Source organism: Diabrotica undecimpunctata, chromosome 6, assembly GCF_040954645.1.
Source record: "Diabrotica undecimpunctata isolate CICGRU chromosome 6, icDiaUnde3, whole genome shotgun sequence".
In the NCBI taxonomy this organism is placed as follows: domain Eukaryota; kingdom Metazoa; phylum Arthropoda; class Insecta; order Coleoptera; family Chrysomelidae; genus Diabrotica; species Diabrotica undecimpunctata.
In genome coordinates, this window is record NC_092808.1 from 118,548,078 (window position 1) to 118,575,532 (window position 27,455).

Genomic DNA, 27,455 nt, shown 5'->3' on the forward strand with positions numbered 1-27,455 from the left:
AGTGAAGTATTTTATTAAGGATTTCGCAATGTGAATCGCGTTTTTACCTGGAATAGAATAAGCTTGGGCAAATTTAGTAAATGCGTCCGTCATAGTCAAATATTTGTTACCGTCATATGTAAAAATATCTATATGAACAACTTGAAAAGGTTTGCTGGCGGTTTCCGTAAGCATTAGCGGGACATAGGGGGTGTGTCTACCGTATTTATTTTTCTGGCAAATAGAACATTCGTTAATGTAATTAGTAATAGATGTCTTCATATTTTTCCAATAATAATTTTGACGTAATTTATCGAAAGTTTCATTAATTCCTCTATGGTTAGTTTTTCCTTCGTGGTAATTTTTTAATAAAATGATTTGTTCTTCTTCGTTTGCTACTGTATTAATTAATCTAGTGCATTTAATTAGTTTCGGACCATGTTCAGAAAAATGTTTTAGATAATACTTATTAAAATCATTATACAGGTTGTCTTTACTGAAATATAAATAAAATGTATTGTTAAGATCTGTGTAAGCCATAAGAAATTCAAAAATATATTTTTCATTATCAGTTTCAGGAATTTTGACTTTAATTATTTTATGGTTTTGATAAGTTTCATGAGTTATATCGGTTTTTGGGTAAACGTTTGGGTACACTAAAATTTGGTGAACTTTGTTATTTATTATTTCGTCTAAAATGGGTATTCCTTGATTCGTTGTTTCATTTGCGGTTGAATGTTGTGTAGATTCATCTGAGGTTTCGTCTGGTGTATCTATTTTGTCTGGAGGTATTCTTATATCAGAAATAATGTTAATTTTTCTTGAGTCGTTATTGTTACTTGTTGAAGGTTGTGGGTCTAATGGATTCTCTGCAAAATTTTGGAGGTATTTTAAAATATCTTCGTCTACGTCTCCAGGATTATTTACTATTGATTCATCTTCTAATGCGTTAATTGTAATGCGAGATAAACAGTCTGCGTTTGTATTGTGTTTTCCTTTTTTATACATAATTTTGTAATCGTATTCTTCTAGTTTTAGACGCCATCGTATTAATTTTGAGTTTGGCTCCTTTAGACTGAAAAGCCAAGATAATGGTTTGTGATCCGTGTAAATATAAAATTTTCTTCCGTAAAGGTATGGTCTAAAATGTTTACAGGCCCATACAATTGCTAGTAGCTCCTTTTCTATAGTTGAATAATTTGTCTCTGATTTATTTAGAGTTCTCGAGGCGTATGCAATGGGTCGATCATTTGGAACATTTCCTTGTGATAATACAGCTCCAATTGCAAAATTGCTAGCATCTGTCGTTAAAATAAATGATTGGGAAAAATTCGGATATTGTAGAATGGGGTCGTTTGTTAAAATTTGTTTACAAGTTTCAAAACAATCAATAAAATCTTTATCATGGTTTACTTTAGAACCTTTTTTCAAACATTTGGTCATCGGTTTAGTAATTTTTGCAAAATCTTTTATAAATCGTCTATAGTAACCTAGTAATCCTAAAAAGCTTTTTATTTCAGTTTGGGTTTTTGGAATGGGAAATCTTTTTATGGCGGAGATTTTATCAGGGTTTGGTTTAACGCCTTGAGGGGTAATTACATGTCCTAAATACATAACTGTTTTTTGTAAAAATTCTGACTTGTCTAATTGTACTTTTAAGTTACTCTTTCTGAGTCTTTCGAAAACTATTTTTAACTTTTCAAGGTGCTCTTGTAAAGATGTACTATAAATTAAAATATCATCTAAATATACTATACATGTTTCGTCTGTTAATCCTCTTAAAACATTATCAATAACTCTCTGAAAGGTCGAGGGTGCATTTTTCAAACCAAAAGGCATTCTTTTAAATTGAAAGTGACCTTGTGGTGTACTAAAGGCTGTTTTTTCAACATCTTGTGGGTCTACTTCTATTTGGTGGAAGCCACTTGCAAGATCTAGTGTCGAAAAGTAATTTGCTTTCCCTAATTTATCTAAAATTTCTGTTATGTTTGGTAACGGGTATTTATCATCTACGGTTCTCTCGTTTAACTTTCTATAATCTATTACTAGACGCCATTTTCTTTTTCCTGTAGCATCTTGTTTTTTTGGGACCACCCAAATGGGACTCGAAAACGGGGAATTGCTATCTTCTATTATACCTTCTGCTAACATCTTATTTATTTGGGATTTAACTTCTTCTCGGTGAACTTCCGGGAAACGATATGATTTTGTATATATTGCAGAATTATCAGTGAGTTTAATTTTATGTTTAATACTATTAGTAAAACTTAAGGGTATTCCTTCGCAATAAAATATGTCTCTATATTGGAAACAAAGCTTTTTTAGTAATTCTCTTTCTTCTTTGTTACAATGATTTATCCTTATATTTTTTAAATTCCTCTTTAACATGTTATCATCATTAATAGATGTTTCTTCATCAGTTTCCATCTTTCTTATAAAATTAATATTTACTATATCTAATGGTTCTATATCAAAAGGTTCAGTAATACTTAACGTTGTCTTATATTCGCTTATATTCGTAATAGTGGTTATAGCAAAATTATTTTTTACGTTAACTACTGCTTTAGGCATTTCGATTCCTTTACCGAAATTCTTATATTCTAATATACCTAATCCTACATTTAATTTTACCGGTATTTTAACTATTTGCTTAGTTCTAGGGGGAATAATTATTGTATGATTAAAAGTTGATTTGGGATATAACATATTCTTTTTACTGGGTTCAAAAATTATGGGTATCGTTACGTAAGGCGTTTTCATTTGTCGCATGTTGACATTAATTGAAGCTTTTAATTTTTGTAATAAATCTATACCAATTAATCCATCGAAATTTTCGCTAAATTTAAAAACATAAAACTTATTATATTGATTTACTTTAAAAATGTTAAAAGCTGGAATATTAATTATTTCATTGTGCATAGAAATTCCGTGAGCCGTTTGTATATTAAAATTTTCGTAAGAAATAAAATTTTTATAAAATTTATGCGCGAACTGTGGAGATATCAAACTTTTGGAAGACCCTGTATCTAATAAAAATCTGGCATTGAGTTCAGGAATAATAATATGTGGTAAATCTGCTATAGTTGTATTTAAATATATTATGTCGGATTGTAATTTTCTTGGCGCATGCAAAAATTTGTGTTTTCAACATTTTGAGTGGGATTGTGATATGATCTTTCGTTTGTCTCATTTGGATTGCGATAAGGACTGGATTGAGTTTCATAATTGTTATCGTAAGGCGGTAATGAACTTTGAGTTGGGTGTACGTAATCAGTGGGAATATTATTTTCAAAGGGGTTTTTGAATTGTATTTGATCGTTATTAATTTGTTGATTAAATAATTGGGTGGAGGTAAAATGTGGTCTAGATCTTAAAGAAGTATTTCGTGAATTTGTATCCATCGGTTCTGGCTGGTATTGATTTTGATTTTGGGTTTTATTATTAACATTTCGTTGTTGAAAATTAGGGTTATTAGTATGGAAGTTCCATGGTCGGAAATTAGAATTATTATTGTCGAAATTTCTTGGGTTGAAATTAGAATTATAATTATTGAAATTTCGGAAGTGATTTTGGTGTGGTTGAAAAGTATTGTTAGGATAAAAATTATTATTTTGGTATTGCGGTCTGATGGTTTGATATTGGTAAGGTGGAAATCTCATATTAGGGCGATTTTGTTGAAAATTATTTCTAGGAATAAAAGTTCGATTAAGATTACTGTTTCTCGTAGGATTATGTCTCGATGATGGTCTAAAAGAATTTTGTGAGTTTAAATTATTTCCACGTTGTAATGAATATAGAAAATTCTCTTCTTCGATAACGAAGCTCATAGCTTTCTCTAAACTGTCTGGGTTTCTCAATCGTATATTTGTTTGTAAAGATAAGGGTAAGCCTCTAATGTAAGTTTTTAAACATAAGTCATCGTAACTATTTATTCTAATTAATTTCTCTTGTGCATTAATATTAAGCGTATTTAATTTTTGTGTTACTAAACTACGTGTTTCTTGGCATCGCATGCCAAAATTATAAGGGGTTTCATTCTTGAAAGGCCTCAAAGTGATCAGGTCTTGGATAAGGCAATCGAGATCTCTCTGGTCTCCAAAACTAAGATTAAGGGCATCTTTTACGAGTTGCCATGTATTTAATTCTGTCCTAGAACCTATTAACATTTGAGCTCTTCCATTTAATTTACCTAATATAGCTCGAAGTAAAAATGTATTTAAGGTGCCGTCTGTTTGGCTAGCAAAATTAGTTATTAAATTTTCACAATTTTCTATAAATATGGTTAAGGTATGTGGATTACCATCATATGCTGGGATAGAATCTAAGTAAAGTTTTAACAATTGGTAGTTTGTTTGAGCCATTTCGTTATTTTTATCGCTATTTGGTTCTAAAATTGAATTTAATTCTGCTACAAGACTACTTAAATCTAATTTACTATCAGTTTCACTCATTAAATATTTATTCTTTTTATTCAGATAATATATCAAATTGTAATAAAATATAAAATATGTTTCAATATAAAACTTTCAACTTCAATATAATAAAATATTTTCAAAAATATGATAATATAATATAGTAATAATAATCTTTCTCTTATTAAAAATATCTCATAAATTAAAACCTTTAAAAATTGTTTACTCTCGTTAGCTCTCTGACTATAAGTATTTTCAAATATGGAAATAATAAAATGGAAAATAAAATGGAAAAAATAGGAAACACTTACATTAAAATGTAGATTTTCAGCATTTCTGCCTATAGGATTCGACGATTTTGTTCTTCTCCCAGGTCTTGTTGAAACTACTGCTTAAATCTGCTGCCTCTAGGGTTCGACGATTTTGTTCTTTCCCCAGGTCTTGGTGATACCTTATCTAAAGCTGATCTTGGACACTTTCACAAAAGGTTCGGTTTTCCGGTAAATCGTTAAAACGAAAAACTACGCGAAACTGTTCGATTTTTGTAACGGTTAGCAACGTAATTCCCGAAAATCTGTACTGACTGCGCCAATGATGTTTCTAAGTCCAAGAACGATATTTTTAAAAAGAACTTTATTTACAAGGGACTACTTACTACAGTAAAATGCAAAATAAGAGTGACGCTATACAATGAAAAAGTAAATTTATAAGCTCGGTGACGCCGAGGTGTGGCTTGCTGACGCTGTCCTTTTATTATAGTTGAATTAGCAGTTCTGGTTTCTTAACTTATATATATATATATAATCCGTGCCAGCATATCACCAAGGTTTTCCATTCCTGGTGAAGTCATTGCTAATCTCTTAATTCATTTATTGAATTAAGTCAGCAATATTCTTTTTTTTTACAGGTTGTTGTCTGATGTGGTTTTAATTACAATAATTGCTTCCCATTTTCTATTTTTAAATTATTTTTCACAGTTTTTTTATAATAATACAGGAAGAAATCAAGTTGCCATTATGATAACTAAAAGAGAAATTCACAATACATTTATGATTACCAATCAATAACCGATAAAGTAATAAAAATAACCTTACTTGAATCTCCAAACAAAATACACATTCTTCAAGTTTACATTTCAACCTCAGATAATGAAGTAGAAGACATATTTTTAGACTCTATAGAAAACGCAATAAGAAATATTTCATCTAAAGATGATATATAATATTTCACTCATAATCACTGGCAATTTTAACTATAATTAAGGAGATAGAAGAAAAGATTACATCCAAAATGTAGGAAAATATAGGTTCGGTATTGGAAACAGCCGAGGAGAACGTTTAATAGATTTTGCAACCGATAAAATCATGCCTGCCGTTAATCGACGTAGACCAGCCCAGATGGATAATACAAGAACCATATCTACTACATATTAATTAGAAACAGATCAAAGACATGGCTTACAAACGTAAAAGCAATACCAAGAGCAGAATATGGATTTGATCATAAATTGTTATGGGTTTGTTTCAAGCTGAAGTTAACAATAACCAAGCCACACCAGGCTCACAAAGGATTAGAGATTTTAAACTTAGAGTCGCATTAAAAAAACTAGCATTTTAGAGCCCAGGACCATTCAGAAAAAATGTCAAAAACATTTAGAAATGTCATAAAAATAACCAGAATAGAGAAAAGATCGTTAAGAGGAAGCACTGGATGATAGAGGTGATAGATAGAATGTTAAAACTTCTTGAAGAGCGAATAAGAATCAAATCTTTCAGACAACGGAACTATACCAAAAAAACTTGAATTGCTGAGGTTAAACCAAAATATAGCAGCATAGGAAAAAAATCAATTTATTGGAAGGTATAAAAAGAACATGTAAGGAGGACAAAAATAAACATATAAATGAAAAATGCAAAGAACTAGAGCGACATACAAATCGTTATGAATCCAATGAGCTTTAAAACAAAGTTCTATATTTAGCAAGATAATCTAAATCAACTACAAAAACAATATTAATTGAAACCACAATATTATAAATAATTGCAAAGAAAGGAATTGCAAAGTTTCGGAGAAAATACTGCCAAAGACTGTATACAGATGATATCCAGGATACAAATCACGACGGATTCACTGCAGAGAGAGATCTCAAACAATTAAATTTTCGGGGTAGAAAAAACAATTAAAAAACTAAAAAATAAAAAATTTCCTGACATAGACCAAATCACAGCATAGCTTTTAAAAGAGACAGGAGAGGTTGAAGTAAATGTTATGCACTTGATAGTGTGATATTTGTGAAGCGAGAGAGTCACTCGACGACTGGACAACGTCCAGTTCATCTCTATATTGAACAAAGACACTTCGTTACATAGTAGCAACTACAAAAAAATAATCTTTCTAGTCTTACAGAAAGAGTAACAGCTTTTCTAACAACCCCAGATATCAGAAGAAGGTGCGGGATTTGGACCAGGAAAAAGCACAAGGAAACATATCCGTAATGTCAGACAGCAAATCTAAAAAACTAGTGAAGTTAATACTAGTATGCTTATGTGCTTTGTGAATTACACAAAGGCATAAGATAAAATGGAAACATCTATGGTCAATACGAGCGGAGATGGTGATACCACACCACTTAATTTATCTGACAAGACGTTTACAGTAAAAAAATAAGCGCGCAGTAAGAACAAAGGACACCCTTTCCCATAATTTCATAACAGAAGCCGGTGTCAGGCAGGGCTGCATAAAATCTCCAACTTTGTTTAATATATACAGCGAACATATTATGCGAAAGGTACTAGAAAGATATTAGAAAAGATGGAAAGGTGGAATATCGGTAGGAGGTCAGAAAATCACTAACCCAAAATATGCCGATGACGCATTAATAATCGCTTTAAATCAAGAAGAAATATAAAACATGAGACATTGGGATCAGGGAAGCAAAGAGTATCGTCTAGACTTAAATAGGAGTAAGACAAAGATCATGATAGTAGATAGAGCACAAAACAATCTTTACAGATAATAGAGGCTTTGAAGTAGTAAAGAGTTTTATATACCTTAGGTCAATCATAACAAATGAAGGAGATGTGACAGAGGGATACGTAGAGGGCCTACTATTGCAAAAATAGCTATGATAAAACTAATACCAATTTGCAAAAATTCGACCATAACAATAAACACATGATTAAGGCTAGTAAGAGCACTAATTTTTAGACATATGCATCTAAATCATGTACCCTGAAGGAAGCAAATAAAAATAAATAGACGCTTTTGAGATGTGAGTACATCTTCGCGTGTTAAGAATAACTTCAGAACATCGAACAAATACATCAAGAATATTAATCATAACAACAGGTACGATGGAAAAACTGATAATAGAGGGCAAAATTAAAGAACAAAGACCTAGAGGAAGAGCTTGAAGCGATTGGGTGAATCAGATAAAAATACTGATTAACTAAGGTTTACACGGGAAAGGAAAGGGAAAAACGCAAAAAATGCAGTTTATATATCTGGGAGATATAACTCCTTCAGTAGAGATTGAAGATAAGTATAACTAGCTCAGGAGATAATAAAGAAGAGTTTACGATTTCAAAAGTTCAATAAGTCTTAAAAGCATATAAAGTGGGGGATCTCTTAATGATACAGAATAATACAAGAAGAAGTACCTACGACGAAACATAAAAAATATTCTATAAAAGAGCATTTCGACTTACAATGACATACATAGTATGTTGAAGAAGAAACAGGTCTTAAGAGTCTATATGTAGATGGGTAGAAGAAGTATTTGATTTTATATAAAAGAATACCAAAGAAATAAATATTTATGATATAACTTAAAAATTGCTAAGTGATTTATGTTGAGGATACAAAAATAACTGATTTTCCTCATTAGGAAACGTTAAAAAGCTAAACAAAACATGTATAAGAAATTTATAGCAGATACTAATTCGCGGCTTCTAGTAGGTCTCGAAGCAGATTTCAAATATAAGAATTCTATTCACTCTATAAAAGACCAAATAGATGATATTTATAAATTTCCGACAAAATTCTATACTTTTCTCTACCCCTGTTTTCTTTTTAGATTGTGGCGCTTAGCAGTGTGCAAGGAAAGAAGCCGTGGAATGACTCGGCTAAAATAAATGGCATCTGTTTCCTTGGGATGCTGAAAGTAACATTTTTCTTGTTTTGCGGACGTAGCATTTGAGAAATTTTCCTCGCAATTTATAGAAAAGATAGGTGAGACTAAAAGTGGAGACACGATGTATATGTCTACGTTATGAATAGGTTATTTATTTCGCTTTTGATGTCACGATTTACTATAAATTATGCATGTATTTAGAGTTATTGATGCCGAAAGATTGAAAGTCAGCAATAAAGTTCCACCATATAAAATAAATTTTAACAATCCTATAGAATTTTTTATATAATAAAAAATTATATTTAAATAGTCTTATTCAAATAAATCTACAAATATTAGAGGCGCGAAAAATATTCGAAAATACAGGATGTCACAAAAAGATTGGCCATAAATTATACCACGATTTTTAGGGATGAAAATAAGTCTATTTAGCCTAACTTACCTATATGCAAAAGTGCACCATGGTATTAGGGTGCATATTTTGAAAGAAAATAAAAAATAAACTTTATAAAAAATATTGAGCATGTTGTAGTTCTAAGCAGCTATTGAGTTCTATCAACCAACCCAACAAGGGGGAACACAAAAATATTCTTTTAGGCAAAAAAATATGTTTTAAAATATTTCATTGCCGTATGAAGATTAAAAATACTTATTGCAATATTATATAGAATATAGCAAACTGGAAAAGACACAATGAAATACAATAAATTAGTTGAAATTATTTAAATAAAGATTCTACTTGCGTATGGTTTGAAAAGAAGAAATGGTGAAATCTGAACAGATCTAAGAAAATGTGACCCACTTTCCCCTCTGTTATGTAACTTCGCTTTAAAACACACAGTTAGAAAAGCACAACTAGAATTAACAAAAATGGCTTCGCTATCAGGGAGTGAAGGTGCTGCAAGCGTTTGCTGACGATATTGATACAACTGCACAATCTACCAGAGGTGCGAAAGAAGTTTTTACTCTTTCTGAAAGCGGGACCAGGAAAATTAGCTTTCTGGTTAATGAATGGTGGTTACCAAAATCCAAGACTAAGAAGTAGACAAATTGCACTCAAAGACAGCGACAACAAAGGTATATGAAACTATAATTTCACCCCATATTAACATATAGAAATGAGACATGAACACTGAACCAGCGTAAAATAACAAAATTATTAATTTTAAAAAGGAAGATCCTCTCGACGATCTTTGGGCTCTATCAAGATAAATTAACAGGTTAGTGGAGACGAAACTCCAAGGACTATATAAAGACAAAAAAATAGTACGACACAACAGGGCAGTTTATATAAGATGGACAGGACAAATATTATGGGAGTGATTGATGAAAAACTACTAGATATAAACTTCCCCTTCTGGGGAAGGTCTGAAAGCAGACAGTTGGACACCCAAGTAAAAGATAAAAGGATGCAGTAACCAATGATCTACATAAGATTAGGTTGCAAGAATAAAAGATTGCTCCACAAAACTGGCAAGTGTTTAGGAAACTGGTAAACGCGGCTAAAAAACGTCTCATTTAGAGTTGTGGAGTAAAGAAAGAAGAACGAAGATGGTAGCACGTTTTATAAATTTTCATAAAAAAGTTTTAAAAATTTTAAAGTTATTTAAATTTTCATAAAAAAGTTTATTTTCTTAAAAAGTTTTTTAATTAGGTTTTCAAAAGTTTTTAATAAACACAATATTTATAAATTTCTTTTAGTTTTTAAAGTTTTGTAGCAATACAAACATTTTGTGGGTGCACTTTTGCTTATAGGTAAATCAGGTAAAATCGACTTATTTTTATTTCTTAAAATCGTGGTATAATTTATGACCAATTTAGTCTTTTGGAGACTTAATATTGTATACCTTTAAGAACTATTGACATAACACATAAAATATATGACTTTGTACAGTGGACATCTCAAGTTCCTTTACAACCTTTTCTTGAACCAGAAAAGTTAAATGAATTAATTATTAAGTAACTGAACTAAGATACGTGTTTAAACTTTCTATAATATTTTAGTTACGTTGTCATTAAAAATGGAGGATGGCCGAGAATTTTAAAGTTATTTTTAACTAGGATATATGGCAAGATAATTTAAAAGCGATTGTGTTATGTTCCTATAATCTTATGCGGTTTTAATAATGTCTTGATCAATGTTCAATGATGACAGTTAAAACATATGAACTACCACTAATTTGGTGGTTCCCATATTTAATGTAACACCCGCAATCGAGCAACTTGATTTATTTTTACAGTTTCTCACATTCTACTAGAAATTAATTATTTAGTTTATATTTTTTAAAAATATGACATCACCGACATTCATTTAAACGGTAATATGTGACTGTAAAATAAATAAAAACAAAAACAGATGATATCGCTATGAATATGAGAAGACTACTACGCAGCTAAATTTTATAAAAAATAATAAATTTAACAGAGACAATAATTGAAGGAAGATGGATATTAATTAAGAAAAACCATAATATTTTAAAATTTAATTTCTTTAAAATTCTGAATAACGAAAACCATAATATAAAAAAATTACCTTGCAGATGAATAAAATATAAAAGTACTCAATTGATTTTCTTAATTTCCTACTTAATTTGTAAATATTCTTCATCATCATTCTGGTTTTACAATTCTAGCCTCCTTGAGAATGTCTCTCCAGTCATATGTATGCATGGTCTTCCTTTGCCAAGTACGTATTCCCGTATTTCTTTTACCTGGGACTTCTTCTTTTCTGACCAATGGACTAATAAAGTTCGAAGTTGTGTCGTCTTCTCCACACTCCACTATCATTCACCGCTCCATAGTACATTTCTTTCGAAAAATCTTTCTTGCGAAAAAATGAAAACATATTTTCATTACTCTTTGTTAAATCCAGGTCTCTAAACCATATGTTAGGACTGCGTGTATTATTGTTTTGTAGAGTTTTGCTTTTATATTTTTCGATATAATTAAGGATTTAAGAAGGATATTGAGTCCAAAATAGCATCTGTTGGCAGTGCAAATTCTGTGGTTTATCTCTGCAGTAGTATTATATTTAGTGTTTTTTTGTCATTTTCTATAACAAGTGGTCGTAGAATTTGATTAGTAGTATTATGGACACAATTATTTGGAAAATCTGCGGAAAATAAACTTACAAGTACTTAAGTTCGACAATATCTACATATCATTTAGGGCTCATTTCTTAATGTTATTGAAGAGCAAGCTAAAATATCATTTAAGAAGGTAAAAAAGATATGTCTACGAATAAATCGGTATTTTCTTAAGAATGGAAGCATGAACTCTCACTGAAAAAATGTGTAAACGAAATGAGGCTTTCAAGATGTCGGCTTACCACCGAATATTAAGGATATCATGGATAAAGAGAGTGACAAATAAGCAATTTTGCAGCGTCTAAATAAGAAAAGAGAAGTTATAAATACTACAAAAAGGAGAAAGTTGAAGTACTTTGCCTTGTAATGAGAAATCATAAATATGAATTTGTGAACACACACCGTTGTTTTGGACGACACAAAATATCCTATCTTAAAAACCTTTGCCAGTGGTATGGAGCACCACGATACTATTTAGTTCCGCTGCTGATAAACGTAAAGAGATTGCGACTCGTCTCTAATGTTTTTGAAGGACAAGGCACTAAAGAAGAATATTAAAGCTTCCTCTTAAATTTGTAAAAAAAATTAGTTTAAAGTTCTAATTATTTTCAGTAAATAAGTACAATATTGTTCTTTAGAAATTACATTAAAGAATTTAATAGCCCATTAACACAGAAACAATAAAAGTGGGATAATTCTTGTTAGAGGTTTAAAATTTCTCACACATAACTTTTGTCAGATCTTACATCAGTTATTGGTGTATGCTATTATTATGGCTGTTTTTTGACAGACTAACCAAAAAACTAAATTTTTACATCTTATTTTTTATCCAATACTCTCTAAACTACGCGTTTACAATTTCATATTACTTATATTACTAATTTCTTGATTTCCTAGAGTTTATCTCCACTCAACGCAAGACAGACTGTGTAGGAAAGTTCTCATCCCGACACGAAACGTGTTAATGGCTAATAGGAACTGTCCTATGGATATATAGTACTGTAAAATAGGTGTGCATAAGATATAACCAAATTAACATCCGCAGACCATATGAGACAATGACAAAAAGGCTGCAGCTACATCAATACCTGTAGATTTTCTTATTGGACATGGCATACACTCTTACATATGACACGCACACACACAACACCCTTACACAAAATACGCATATACACATGTATCTCTACAGCATGCTTAATCGGCAAATCACCAGACAACCGCATCACAATTAACCCATTATATGGTGAGATTTGTTCTACAACTACTGCGCTTCCCAATCCCTAGGTGTAATGTTATCATGTTGCAGAAGAAAAGTTTTGCCTCTGCGATCTTCTAGAAAGCTGGCGAACTTTGAAAAATTGCAGCGTTTGGATGCACTATCGTACCTTATAGCATTTGTCTTAACTAGCGGATATAAAATGGCCATAAGACAGAAATATATGGCCCAGAAGAAGAATTATAAATGAGTAGTTTTTATGAACGAGCACAGAGGCGATCATGATCGTGGAATCGTAAATAGATCTCATTGGCTCCTATTAGTGTTCTTCTGCAGAACCGTTGCAAAGGTAACCTTAAGTATACTAGGGCTAAGTAAAAGGTCCTTTTGGAGTTAGCGAAGAGAGTATGTATAGCAGTTGAATCCACTCTCCGAAGATTTAAAAAATAGTTAATGGAAGATGTAAAATAAGCCAATTGGCAGCAGCATGATCAGTACAGAACTAACCCCTTCCAGAGAAAAAAAAAAGTTATTTTAATTCAATACTTATGATTATGAAACAAAGTTTCTTTAAAAAACGAGAAAGCTACTGTATAAATCTATTGTAATAAACATTTTTGTTACGCTGAAATTAATATTTAAAACAAAAACGTATTTTATCGTTCACCGCTTCACCTATATGAATAAAATTGTATACAAAATTATTAAAAAATTGAATTAGCCTTTTATATAATATTTGCTTGATGCACAATTGGTCAGTTTTTAGTGTTATTTTTATTAGATTAAGGTTGTCAATAACGTGGATATGAATGTAGAAATATGATTTAAATATTAATAGAAAGAGCACATGGACATTCACAGCAAATAAAAAAATATCTGGAAACTCTTACAAATGTTTTATTGGTTTTAAAAATAATCAAATAAAATGTAGTATGAAAAATACAATGCACAACATTATTTTTTTGTTTCAAACAATTTTAATATAAAATTTAACATTATAACAATATAACAATTTTTTAGCAAATTAATAAAATATATTAGTTTATACTTGCTATACAAATAAAATATTTTTTAAAGTGAGTTTTTACATTGGATTTTTAACTAAGTAGAGAATTTTAATTTCATGTAAAGAATATTATATTTTGTACATTTCCTGAGTATTTTAATATATTTTTAACTATTATTTTTGTAAAAATTTACACCAGAAGGTACATATGAGCTGTTGTTTCGGTCTCAAAGGTTAGTTTGGCCAGGTAGTAATGGCTCAGCAAAAATTAGTAGACCTAAGACAAACCAGAAGATAGAAAGACAGACCTCTTAACCATATATTCCACTACGGAGTGGTCTTAATTACGTAGGCACCATCTATCTTATATGACTTTAAATAGACACATTTATGTGTTTGCTAAAATGGAAAGTATCGTTATCTTTCAGGAAAAAAATTCTATTATTCGATCTATAGTGGACGGCGTGTTGTAGTGTATATGCTAGAAGATACAGTGATACAGAAGTATCATTCATACGATACCTGTGTGCAATAATAAATAGTAAACACGATTTAACGAAAGATGTCCTATCACGAATTGAATAGGGTAGAAAGACGTTTATCGGAATGCAAAACTCTTACTAAAAAAACGTATAGAAGCTTTTGAAATATATCTTTATAGGATAATACTACGTATTCCCTGGTCCAACAGAACAACTTACATCAAAGTTCTTAACAGAATCCAGAAGAAGAAGGAAATAATGCCAACGATCAAAGAACGCATACTAGAGTAGGTTGGGCATGTGAGGAGACAGATACAGATTACTTTGCTTGATCATTGAAAGAAAAATAGGGGAAAAGGTCAATAGGAAGAAGACAACATATGGACCTACAAATTAAACTCATTTTAAACAGAAAACATTAATTACATCTCTTGTAAGAGATTTACGAAACTTTTCTTCTTCTTCTTCTTTTTATGTAGACATGAATCTGTCTATTTTTCAATATGCCTCCAGTAAGTTATCGTTCCATCGTTTTCGTGGCCTTCCTACTCATCGTCTTCCTATTGGGGAACCGTCTCTTGCCGTCTTTACTACTCTATTTGTTGTCATTCGGCTTATATGATCGTTCCATTCTACTCTACTATTTCTTACCCAGGTATTGATGTTCTCTACCTTGCATCTACATCGTATATCTGTACTTATAGCTCTATCCCATAGTGTCTTACCATGAATTTTCATCTCTGCTCTTTCTAACATCCTTTTTGTCCTCTCTGTATCAGTTAAGTTGTTTTTTTCCCATTTGGTATTATTTTTTAGTTCTTTCTTTTTTATTATTTTATCCATAATCAGGTTGAACAATAGAGGACTCAGAAAATCTCCCTGTCTTATCCCATTGCCAGCTTCAATAGGGTCGGTTACTTCTTTTTCTACTTTTACTTTTGTTCTGTTGTTTTGGTAGATATTTTCTATCGTTTTGATTATTCCTAGAGGTACCTCCCTTGCGTACAATAAGTGGATAACGTCCTTTAATTTGAGCCGGTCAAACGCATTCTTAAGTTCAATAAAACATAGATATGCCGGTTTATTGTATTCTAATGATTTATCTTGCACTTGCCTTATATTTTAAATATAGGGTCGGTGCATGATCCGACACGAAACTTTTAAAATAAATAAACTTTACAGATGCACGGGTAATGGAGTCTGGGCCAAGAATCATCTAGTCACTGGATTTATTGGTTTAGTTTATGAGTATAATCCTCTCGTGAAACAATTCTCGATAACTTTTTTTACAATGTGTATTGTTGAATACTGTTGAATACATGAACACTGTACATCTCTAATTTTCTTTCCCATTTTTTTTTATGATTTGCAATATACTTACAAACAAGAAAGTTTTGCAGTGATAACTGGATTGATATGGAATGTGTGATTTTCATAAAAATTACTTATATTATTTATTCTTTGGAAACTTTTGAGTTAAAGTTGATTTCATGTAATCAAATGGATTATCTTCATTAAACAGATTACCGAAATACACCAATACACTTTTGAATAATTTTATTATAAAGCTTTTAATAGCATATACAAATGACCAATACATCAATGGTGAGCTAAGATTAAATTTTAAGAGGAATAGAAAAAAAGATAGAGAATAGACAAGACTTTTTCGGCGACAGACGACATGTCTAAGAAACAACAAAGAATGGACTAGCTAAGACTTCCAATAATAAAATGGGTCTCAAGACAGGTAACAGTTTGCAGAAGTGATAGCCAAGCTTCGCTTCTTCTTCTTTCAGTGCCTATTCGTTCCGAATATTGGCAATCATTCTGGCTATAATTATTTTATTGACTGATGCTTTAAATAGATTCGTTGTTGTTGTGGAGAACCATTTCCTCAGGTTCTTCAACCATGATATTCTCCTTCTCCCAATTCCTCGCTTTCCGAATACTTTACCCTGTAGGATTACCTTCAGTAATCTGTATTTAGTGCTGTTTCTCATTATATGTCCGAGATATTCCAACTTTCTCCTTTTAATGGTATACATCACCTCTCTTTCTTTGCCCACTCTTCGTAATACGGTCTCGTTGGTTATCTTGTCTGTCCATGATATCCTTAGAATTCGCCTGTATAGCCACATCTCGAAGGCTTCAAGTTTTTTCTCCATTGCTTCAGGTAGTGTCCAGGATTCAACTCCGTAATACAATATTGAGAAGATATAACATCGTAGGAGCCTTACTTTTATCTCCAGCTTAAGATTGTGGCTTTTAAAGAGTTTGGCCATGTTATTGAATGCACTCCTAGCCTTCTCTAGAAAAGGATAACTAAAGAAGAAGAATTTGTTTGTTTTATTTTCACTGTATAATAAATCACTATATAACAACAAACAACAACAAATTTGGCTAGATTCTGAAAAACAATTCTGAAGTAGGCTTGAATGAAGACTTCCAATAATAAAATGGGTCTCAAGACAGGTAACAGTTTGCAGAAGTGGTAGCTAAGTTTCGCTAGAAAAGGATAACTAAAGAAGAAGAATTTGTTTGTTTTATTTTCACTGTATTAAAACAACAAATTTGGCTTGATTCTGAAAAACAATTCTGAAGTAGGCTACATATTAGTAGCCGTAAGGTAAAACATCAAATACAGCATTAATTAAATATACAGGGTGGTCTGTAAGTAGAGTACCACACTGAAATGGAAGGTTCTTGCCACGAACTATCACGATCGGACGTAATTTGTTTTGATAAAATATTATTATTAAAAACGATACAGGGTGGAAAAGTGTAAATTTAGAAAATTATTTATCGCAGTAAAATTATTTTGGGGAAAAACAATGTATACCTATTACCAACTCAAACGCTACTTGCTTATTTCACATAATTTACGTTCTATTTATTTTCACAAATATTCACATAATATTGGTCGATTTTAGAAATGGAAGATAAGAATTTGATCAAAATTTGACAAAATTGTAATGGGCGTGCTGCACAAGAATACATAGGAAAGTTTCCTAACAAAATGCAACCCGATAATTGATTATAGCAAATTCGATAGAAATTCAGGTGAAAGTGAACCATTCTATACTAAATGATATTATTTAGGTTACCCGAAATTATTTCGGCAGACGAGGAAGACGAAATATTTATTCGTGTTGAAAATAATCCACAAATTAGTTCAAGGCGGTCATCTGCAGTAACAGGAATAAGTAAGAGTTCTATTTTAAACGTACTAGACAGATAAAATTATAATCCCATTTTACAATAGTTCAAAATCTATAACCAAGAAATCTTAACTTTAAGATATCAGTTTACATGTGATATTCGAAACAAACAAAGTAATGTTCATACATTTGTCGATAAGATATCATACTGATAAAGCAAATCAATGTTTGGTGTAGAGTTGTTGCAATCATTTTAAGAACTATGTGAATTACCCTAAAATATAAATCTTCTTCTTCTTGTAGTGCCTATTTGTTTCGAATGTACCATCATGGCAATCTATATTTTGCAAACTGTGGCTCTGAAAAGATTTGTGGTTGTTGTGTTGAACCACGTACGCATATTTTTCAGCCAGGAAATCTTTCGTCTTCCTGGTCCTCGTTTTCCTTGTAGAATTAATTGCAGCAACCCATATCTTTCGCTGTTCCTTATGATGTGAACGAGGTATTCAATTTTGGCTTTTTTTACTGTGGTTAACAACTATTTTCCTTTTTGCATTCTTAACAAAACGTTCTGATAATAATTATTTAAAATATAAATGATAACAATTTATTTTTTGGAAAATAAAAACAACGTAATTGGCGGTTTAGAGGAAAACAATGAGTGAATAGAAGCTATACACAAAGAAGAACTCTGAATGAAGCAATAGGAATGACAAAGACTAAGAAAGCTTCTGGGAGCGATAAAGTTAGTACAGAAATGCTGAAATCTATAGAAGAAAAATCAAAGAAAAGATTATTATAGACCCTAAATCAAATACGACAAAAATTGGCTAGAGAATGGTCAAGTGTAATGATTGTACCAGTGAATAAAAAGAGACTGATAATTTAACTTTCCATATTGGATTTTGCCCACATTACCAGCTTTGTTATAAGTATTCCGTCTACGTTTTCTGTAGCTCTATGTTTCAAAGACGTCTGAATACCATATTTATGTTTTTAATATTTTTTCAGATTTTACTTATTGCTTAAAAATTAGCTTCAGATTTTTTTGCAACATTTGCATGGTTCTAAAAATAATTTTAATTTTAACAGATCCAAAACGAAAATAGCAGCCAGGTAATTTGATTGTTTTGAATTATAATGTTTTGAACATTGCAACTAGCGCTAAATTAATTGCATTTTATTTTTTGAAATGATTTATTTTTGTTCACCTATCGAATAATATTTATCAAAATATTCAATGGTGCATTGTATAAAGCTGATTTTTACATCGTATTCAAAGGATAAAATACATTCAAAAACGAATTCAGATGGAAAAACTCTAAAAAATAACAGTTATTTCAAAACATAATTTTTATTTAATGTTTTTCCCTAAATTCAAAAATTTATTTGATTTGACATAACACTATAAAATAATAGCATCATAATTTTATTAATATCAAAAAAATTTGACAAAAACGAAAAAAAAATATAACCATTTGTAAGAGTTCTCCACATAAATAAAAAGCATGAAATAAAACAAACAACATTGACAAACAGTACATAATGTATGGACAAACATTTAAGGAAGAGAGAGTCCAGTCGTTTAAGAGAGACAACCCCAACTGTTGCAAAAGGCAAACTACCGAAAATAGGGGCCGATGTAACTGCGGAAATTAAAACGTTATTCTAATAACCTGCCTAAAATGGAGATGTTCTAAGCCTTGGGTCAAACTCCATTGCTTGTTTTAGACGGCTTTGGATGCCAGTTTATATTAAACGATAGTGTAGGAGCCAACAAATACGATTTTGGAGACTGTAGGCAATTACTTAATTGCGGTATTTATATTGTGTTTTATTTATATATAAATAAAATATGTTATATAAATAAGTATATACTAAATGCAACAAATAGCGACGACATAAAAATACATTAATTATATTTTAATTTGGGTCCATTTTCAGTTTTATGTAATTATTTATTAAAAAAAAATAATCTAAAAAAATGATTTAAAAATAATGAAAATTGCATCAATCTTTTTACACACTATTATTGGTAACAATTAGTTATGTTTTAATGGACATTGTCGAAAAAAGTTTGGATTCATGAAAATGATCTTTTTTCCATAGGTTTGTATACCATAATCTAACCTAACCTATACATCCTAAATTTAATTGAAAAATGTTTCCTACACTGTTTCACTGCAGAAGGCAAAATGTCGGGCCAATGCTTTTTAAATGCATTCATTTTTTTCGAATCCTAAAAAAACTAATAAGTATTTTTGAAAAATTTAAACGCGGAATGAAAGAATACATTATAACTGAGAGCTAAAAATCCCTGAAAACTTCTATAATGTTTATTTTAATAAGTTACAGGGGTGAAAAAAAAAAAGAGAAAAGTTAGTGTGATTTTTAATTTCAAATATCTCATTCAAAAAAACTTTTTGTTTATTCTAAGGGACTTTCAGCCCTCGGTAATAATGTAATCTTTCATTCTGCGTTTAAATTTTTCAAAAATATTTGTTAGTTTTTTCAGGATTAAAAAAAATGATTGCATTTAAAAAGCATTGGCTCAAAATTTTGCGCCTACGCTCTTATTAGTTGATGAATTATATCTGGTAATCTATTGTAGTTTAGACAATTTCTGCATAAGGCGTTTTCCTCCAGTCGCGTCGTCAGAGACTAAAATGCCACTGACCCTCAAAAATCAAGCTAAATTTTGCTAATATTGTCAATTTTGGAACCCCAAAAAAGTTTTTTACTTCTACATCTGGGCTTCCTCCTAAAATACTCATCGTAGGGGAGAAATCGGAAAGTATCGATTTTCCAAGAATATATACGCTGTAGACAAAATATTTCAATCAAGAAATATAGCTAAGGTAATTCTAAACAAAAATGTTAATTGACACTTTTTATGTAGAATGAACCGTTCTCTCAGAAACAAAGCTTGAATCTACCGGCTATTTTAAATGATAAGCGCGCGAAATTTAAATAAAAGTTGTATCAACTTGACGGTAAAAATTCGATATTTTTGATAAGAGTGTCAAATTGACAAAAATAAAAATGCGTTTTAAAGGTGAAGAGTAAAGCTTTTATGCTTGTGGGATTTTTACCATCTTTTATGACTCTCATAAGATTAATAAAATTTATAATTTCCGTTAATCGGTCACTAAGGAATTCCGATTGTTAGAGCTCAATCTTCAAAATATATAGCCTGAAATTTCGATTTTTAGTTTGAGCCATTTGAAATATACCTAAAAAACGCTGAATTTAAACTTTCACATTACAAATGATCTAAAATGTATATTTCTTTTTAATTGTACAAGTACGTTTTTCAAAACTTCTTAACTTCAGCGACAAATTCCACCCAATACTGTCTTCGTGAAAGTATTTCCCGTACGGTGAAATTGTTTGTATTTTAAAAGTTTAAATTCAGCGTTTTTTAGGCATATTTCAAATACCTCATATTTGTTGCCACAAATCAAATTAGAATATTTTATATTATATGTTTTGAAGATTAGGATCTAACAAAAGAAATTCAACAGCGATCGATAAATGAAATTGATAAATTTTATTTATCTTACCGTAAATCTTAAAAAGTTGCAAATATCGTGCTACGTTTATTGATTTATTTAAAAAATGCAAAAATTACTTACGAAAGCTGCATTCTTTACTCTAAAACAAATTTTTATTTTTGTTCAAGGACACTCTGATAAAAAAATATCAGAGTTTTTACAGTCGAGTTGATAAAACTTTTATTTTAAAAATTGAATTCGTACGCGTAACTGACATTCAAAATCACCGGTCGTTTCTTATTCTACACAAAAAGTGCTAATAAACATTTGTATTTAAAATCACCTTATTTCTTATCACTATATTTCTTGCTTAAAACATATTTTTCTATGGCCTATAGATTCTAGGTAACTCGATGTTTTTCGTTTGATCCCCCCACTAAAAGGGAGAGTTTTAAGGGGAAGTCCCATTGTAGAAGTGGCAAACTTTTTTGTATCCTTTTTGCGGAACCAACAATGTCATTCTCAGCAAAATTCAGCTTGCTCGTATAATTTTTAGAGGTTCAGTGGCATTTTCGTTTCTGACCACTTATTCCCGCTATTAAATAAGTATACCATTTAGTATAAACTAAACTAGCAATTACATTAAACTAACTTTATTTAATCGTAATATTATGTTAGAAATAGCAATTCCATATTTTATTCTTAATAGCTATTAATAAAGAACAAACTGAAAAATAAACAAAGCTATTGCCTAACATGAAATTAAAAAACCTATATTAATATATACTAAATAAATATACTGCAACAGCGGTTTCAGACAACTCATAAATTTTTAAATTTCATTATAAAAAGTGACTCAAAAAAATTAATTATTTAAACAATTCTGTAAGAATCAAATTGCATTGTACTGGTTTTAAGAAAATTTTAAAAAGTATGCATCAACCCAACTAAACAAATGAACGGCCTGTCGGTCAATTAACATCAAAAGAGTAAGGAACTATTGCAAGCTGTCACTGTTAACCTATTGACTAGCGCGTTTTGCCAAACTTTATTTATTTGCCGGCAACGCGGCTCCAGCGTATTTCACATGCTTCATTTTATGGGTCTAATATTTGCTGGCATATGGATATTAACATCTTTAGGTGGGTACACATATGCGAGCCGAATTATTTGCGAACCCTTTGCGAACGCTATATTCGTAAAATTTAGACAGCTGGACAAACCGCTTGCGAGCCGTTCGTTCGTCACTCATCACGAAGCACGCCCTGTCGGTTTTTGGAACGAACTCAAAGGATATTCGGAGTGGATGGTGTTCGCAGCGATATTATCTGTTCGTGTAGTCGCATCGAGATTGTGTGACTTGTTCCTAGTTTTAATTTAGTTTATATTTTTCAGCGTGAACTCAAGCCGCCTATGCCCACAGTCCACCCAACTTCGAAAGTTCGGGAATAGTGACTTCATCCAGTCTTATCTTATTCATCTCTCGCTCTTCAATGTTCCACCCCTAAGACTATGAATTCTGGCCTTTCACCTGCCAGCACATGTAAAGGAAGACAGCCAGTGATCACCCACAGAGCGGCAGCTGGCACAGTCCTGTAGGCACATACTACCTGCAGCAGACGAGTTCTGTCCACGCGTACCATGAACCTCTTGTAAGTTGGTATTTCTACCGCCTCACTTCAGACTGGGACCCCGTAGAAGACGACAGACTGCACAACACCGTGAAACGCCCTTGTTCTTTTGGATTTGGGTCCACCGATATTAGGCATTATCTTCCCCAGCGCAGCCATTCTCTGAATAGCTCTGCGGCTCACCCCCTCAAATGTTAACCCAACCCACCCTGATGGAGAGTTACTCTAAGATACGTACTTTTTGGGCGTCACTCTCGCTCTCTCGCACTTAAATTCAACCCTATCTCTCTTTTTGTAACCTCTGAGTACTACAGCCTCCGTCTTATTCTCAGCAAGAAAAAGATCGTGCTCGTTCATCCAATCCTCAACGAGGACACACTCACGCGTAATCCGAAGCAAGAGTTCCTCCCTGTCCCGTGCAGCCACCAGCATAGCAAAGTCGTCCCCGAATGCGAAGGGGGTAACACCCTCCCCATATTCGCAGTTTAAGACCCAGTCATATGCCAGGTTCCACAGCGTCGGACCCAGGATGGAGACCCCATCCGTTACATCCACCATCACACCATTTTTCACCACTATTTTCCTCTTATTGACTTATATCAGAACAAGAGGATACTCTAGGATCCGAAAAATGGTTAACATTTTCGAAAAAACTTAAAAGTTGACGCAAGGCCCGAAATAGGTGAGACTATGGCCATGCCACCAGAAGACTGTAAACGAAAAATAATAACCCCATTGGCATCCTTTAGGCGCGAAAAGGAAAAAGTTTTCAACAGGGACCGGTGGATCAAGACAGGTTGAGTTGAATAAAACAAAAACTCTCAAAGCATAAATTATATTTCACAAAATTGTCTTCATTGGACCAAAGCCATCTAATTAAGTAAAAAATGTGTTAATTAAAAATGAATAAAATAAATTATATATTTTTAGGTAGAGACAAAGCGTATGAAAGTAAATCGTTTGCTTATGTTGCTATGCGATTTCTTGAAGACAGGGATACTCTGCCATCAATAAATAATACGCTTGCACCTCTACACAAACAAATATGTAACTTTGCACAGGTTGGTTCGCAGTTGGTTCGTGTTGCTTTCCATGGATTGTGACGAGTTTGCGATTAGTTCGCTGTAAACATATTTTCAACGAACTGTTCGCAAATAGCTCGCGAGCAGTTCGCGAACAATTCGGTTCGCATATGTGTACCCATATTTTTAATGTGAGTAGCAGTCAAAAAGTTAAATTCACACCTGGAAGTTTTAACTCAAGAACTAATACTAAAATAGTAAGTAACTGGCAAAAAATAATGAATATGATCCACATATAATATAACAGTTTATATACATTTATAAGCCCTTTATCTGGTAACCTACCAAAATCTTTGAGCAAAGATTTGTTCTTAGTAACTCATCTTTAAAAACCAACAACTCTTCAAGTGAATATATAAAAATAATAGAATCAAAGATCATTATATAAGCCGATGACCTGAAATATTTAGGGATCAGTTGCACTGGCAAACAGCAAACAGGTCAGTTAGAAAGAAGTTGAAAAATACAGGTAACTAAAACCATTTTAAACATTTCTTCTTCTGGTGTCTCACGCTTAAAACATATAGACGTTCCTCAGTCGATTTCTTTATTATGTGGAAGTGTTTTGTAACTAAACTTTAATATCACGTGTGTTACTTTTTACCAGGTCCACTTTTTCTTCTGTTTTTCCTTTTTCTTCTTCTTCTTCGTCTTTTTATATAGACATGACTCTTTCTGTTTGTCCATGGGTATCAATCTAAATAGTTTATATTTGGCACCTCTTAGAATATTACCATGGTATCAAACATTCCGTTGAATATTCAAATGCACACGTTCTCGCTGAGTCTTTGATTTGTGACGTGATCTGTCCATATGAAACTTCAATCCACATTTTAACAACCTCTAGTTTACATGAGTAGACCAATGTAGTTGGTATTGATATTTGTGTCCATATTTTTACGTCATGCATTTGGTTTTATTTTTTTTAATATTTAGGCCGTAATATTTGCACGTTTGAACTGGAATAAATGATCAATGTATACTCCTAGTTCCAACATACGGAGCAGAAATATTGACTTTTACCAGAAAAGTAATCAATAAGATACAATGGTGGATGCGCAAAACTTAATCCAAAATTGGAAACTTAAAAAAGTAATAGGCTCATGGACAGATAATAGAATAATAGAATACATAATTCAGGGTGCTCAAGTTCGGATGCAATGGAATTATTTACGGGGGGACTATGTTCAGCAGTGGACTGAAGACGGCTAATGATGATATAATACAAGAATCGTGTTTATATATGTCTAGAATAAACAAGGAAGTTAAAAAGTATTGATCTTCTATCTAAAGTGCCCGTTGGAATATTAAAAACTGGATATTTTTACCACAAATTAATCTCTGATTTTTGCAGTTTTTACAGTGAATTTCCTTCTCTTTTCTCCGCAATCTTTTGATTTCATTTGATACTTAGAGTATCCAGTGATATTTTTAGGTAATTTCTTTTACGTATTCTAATACTCGTCAAAGGTTTTTATCAGTTCTCATCATTTTACACAGTTTTAAGCAGTAGACAGTAAACAATAGGAGATCTTAGGTTACTCTACTTTCTGGTTAAAAGATCATTAGAAATTTTTGGTGTTCAGTGCTCCAGTGTTCTTATACAATTTGGCCTAGCATTTTTCTCCAGAGCTCAGAGAAAGCCCGTCATAAAAGTCGTCCGTGCGTACTGCACTATGTCTACAACTACTCTACAAGTGATAACGGGTACGCTCTCGATTAACTTCCTAGCTAAATAGAGAAAACAAGCACAGATAAGGGCTAAAGAATGAAATATTCGACATGTAGCAAAAAGAATGCGAGGCAGAAAAAACAAGGCACAATGGACAAAGACGGTAATTCCTGATGTGAAAGAGCGTGATATCAGTGTTCATTTAAAACAAAGAACTATTTTTATACCCAATTCCTGACAGGACATGGGTCTAAATAGCATAAGGTTTTTTATGTTTAGCATCTTTTTTCCTCTTTTTTATTGCGTTTTCCAGACTACGACGGTGTGCCGGAAGTTTCGTTTACAAAGAATACGTCCCGGATGCACCGTTCTGAAGAAGTGGTGGTTTTATATGTGACGCAGGTCGTCATGTGTGTATGCCTGGACCCGTCGTTTACTACGAAGGGGTGAGATTGCGAATGGGCTCCCGTACTGAAACTGACACACGACATACTTTGGGTTATCTTCCTAGAAGATTTTTGACTCTATAGAATAATACCGAATCAAGGTAAGTTTTTATAGGTCCATACCAAACATTTAAGAGTAAGGTAGAGAATATAGCGTAGAGGGTTTTTCATTCGTTGAATGGTATTTTCTATTAAAACTCATATCTTAATTACATAGTTAAACTTATTTAGCAGCTAAGGTAATGAAACTTTGAAAAAGTCTTTAATATTCACTTAGTACTTGGTTATTAAAAGATATTAGATTAAAACTTGTCGATCTCCTTTTTTGAGCCCATTTCAGACAAATTCCTTTGTGTTAATATCACTAATTCCAGCAGCTCTCATTTTAAAAACTGTTCAACAAGAAGTGCTTTGGTTACCAGCATCGTTGTCGTGGTAATTCTTTGCTGTTGTTTTTACATCATCTTTACTATTAAAGAATATTTTATAGACATCAATTTTTCAGCACAGACATCCTTAAGAAATGTCTAAATTTATTTAGAAATTCAAGCAGTAAGTCTTATATTGCTAAGTTAATGCTGGTTTGGAACCGTAAACTATCTGTTAAGAAGCTAGCAGAAGTTGATAAATCGAAAAAATTAAAAAAGAACCTTTACTAGGCTCGAAATTCTTTTGTGAACTAACCAAAATACATATAAAAATTATACTGAATACCTGGAAATTACCATCTGGATCGATCAAAATGTCAGCTTATGCATGTGCGGCCAACGACAGGACATAGATCACCTGCTCCAGTGCAACCAATTAACAATTGGTTAAAAATTAAAAAATAAACAATTCTGGGCAAACACCTGAAATAACCACGCTTGGACACGACAAAGTAAAGTCAGTAACCATCTTAATAGTTTAGAAGTCGAATGATAAATGAAAATGTTTGTCTGAAATTATCACCTAAAATTACGAGGTGCCTTGATATTTATATAGTGAAAAAAATAATAAAAACAACGCTAGATCGTACACTATCCGATGCAAAGCATTATTTTGCAAACAATTTAACTTCCTAAAAGAGGTTATTTTTACATTATTGGAGATAACATGCTTCTAAGAAAGCTGATCAACTTCGATAGAAATAATGACATTCTGGTGTCTAGTTTAAGCTTATGCGTAAAAGATCTTACTAGTTCAAGGTACAAAAAGGATAAATAGCCTACCTTACCAAACTGTACAATTTAAAAAAATAATAGAATATAAGTGCTAACATAAAACCAGTACTTTTATTTTAGAATCCCTAAATAACAAAGGAAATCTCCACATACTTTTTAAAAGTACAGTACAAAGTAATTTTGGAATAACCCTAACATTTTTTTATAGTTTTAAAATTACTTTTTTGATTTACTGTTATATTTGATATCATATTTAGATATATCGTAATACTTTGGAGTGTAAACTTCATAACTACTAATTTAAAATATACTCAAATTTTATACTCGTAAATTTTAAATAAATCAACTAACATCTATTATTATACCCATTCAATTTTTAAACCGATTTAAGGATCAATTTCATCAAAATTTGCTGTCGAAAAATTACTGAAATATTTGTGAATGTTTGCAAATAAAGAATAGTTTATTTACAAAAATAATTTCGAAAATATATTTT

At 31.7% G+C, this 27,455-nt stretch overlaps 1 protein-coding gene across 2 annotated transcripts in view; it reads right to left on the reverse strand.

The window, feature by feature from the left end:
- Positions 1-27,455, reverse strand: part of Ten-a (Teneurin-a transmembrane protein) — a 621,367-nt gene that overhangs the window by 228,045 nt on the left and 365,867 nt on the right. The gene's annotated exons all lie outside the window — the stretch shown is intronic.